Genomic DNA, 1613 nt, shown 5'->3' with positions numbered 1-1613 from the left:
AAATTAAAGAGGAAACCAATATCTGCTGATCATAATGGATGTGTCCACCAGATTTCCAGGGATAATTCCATTATGGGGTGTTAAGGCAAAAGGGGAGGTGGAGGAGTTGGTAGCTTTCTTTACTCACTGTGGGCTATGCAGTGTGATTCAGTCAGACCAAGGGTCTCATTTTACCAATCAGCTATTTAAGTACATCTTGGATAACTTCGGCATACAGCAGTTTAAATCAAGTGCATCCCATCCCGAATCCCAGGGAGTCTTGGAAAGTTGGCATCAGATGCTAAAGGCAATATTAACAGCGTACTGTCAGAATTACCCGAATGATTGGAATAAAGGCGTCTCATTATATTGTTTGCCATGAGAGATGCCCCAAATAAATCTACTCAGTTTACTTCCTTTGAGTTAATATTCGTACATGAAGTGAGAGGTCCTTTGAAATTAATTAAATATAAATTGACAGGACCGAAGTCGGAGATCCACACTTGGATTATGTGTCACACGTGAGGGAGAAATTAGATGGAGTAGGTGAGTTAGCTAAACAGCACCTGAAGAGGACACAGCATGGAATGAAGCAGGTGGCAGATAGAAACTCTGAAACTTTGACGATTTCCCGTGGGGATGAGGTATTAGTATTGCCACCAGTGGTAGGAAATCCCTTCAAAGCCAGGTTTAGTGCCCCCTTTCAAATGAAAAAAGTGTTGAGTCAGTTCAACTATCTGGTAAAGATAGCAGAGATGACAAAAAAAGTTAGAGTTCGTCACGTGAATGAATAATGCTCCAGATACATTTAAGACTCAGGAACAGAGTTGTGGCCAGATGAACAAATTATGCAGCTTATCTGTATGATGTAGTGACCTTTAGCAAGTGTTTGAAAGCTCACATGTTACAGTTGGCAAAGCATGTTGAACGATTACAAGAAGCAAACTTGGTAATAAACTTAAAGAAAACAGAATTCGCGAAGGCAGAGGGGAAGTTCTTGGGACATTACATTGGACATGGAAGCTTGACCCCATGGAACACAAAGACGAAGGGCTTGGAGAAATTTCCACGACCATCCTCGAAGAAAGAGGTGCTTCGATTTTTCGAACTGCGTGGATTCTATCGGAAGTTTGTTCCAAACTTCAGCAGCGTATTGGCACCACTGATGGATTTACTAAAGATGAACACAGAATTGTGGTGGACAGAACAATGCCAGGAGGCATTTGAGGATTTTAAAGCAGGATTAATCACCGCACCAGTTTTAGCTGCACCAAATATTCTGAAACCCTTTGAAAATTGAGTTTGATGCTCGGGGTATCGTGGTCGGAGATGTATTGATACAGAAAGAGGATGATGGAATTGAATGACCAATTGGCTACTTGTCGAAAAAATTCAATATCCACCAGAAAAAAAATGCAACATCTCCATTATTGAAAAAGAATGATTAAGTTTAGCACTGGACTGACAATATTTTTATGTTTGTATGACAAAGGAATTGTCAGAGATGGTTGTGGAGAACGACATACCTCTCGCATTTTTTGGAATATTTAAAGACCAGAATATGAGACTATTTCATTTGAGTCTAATCTTACCGACTTTAACCTTACAAAATGTACATGTTGTGGGTCCTAAAA

Source organism: Chiloscyllium punctatum, unplaced genomic scaffold, assembly GCF_047496795.1.
Source record: "Chiloscyllium punctatum isolate Juve2018m unplaced genomic scaffold, sChiPun1.3 scaffold_79, whole genome shotgun sequence".
Classification (NCBI taxonomy): domain Eukaryota; kingdom Metazoa; phylum Chordata; class Chondrichthyes; order Orectolobiformes; family Hemiscylliidae; genus Chiloscyllium; species Chiloscyllium punctatum.
The sequence above is the reverse complement of the archived record's forward strand: the minus strand, read 5'-3'. Positions refer to the sequence as shown.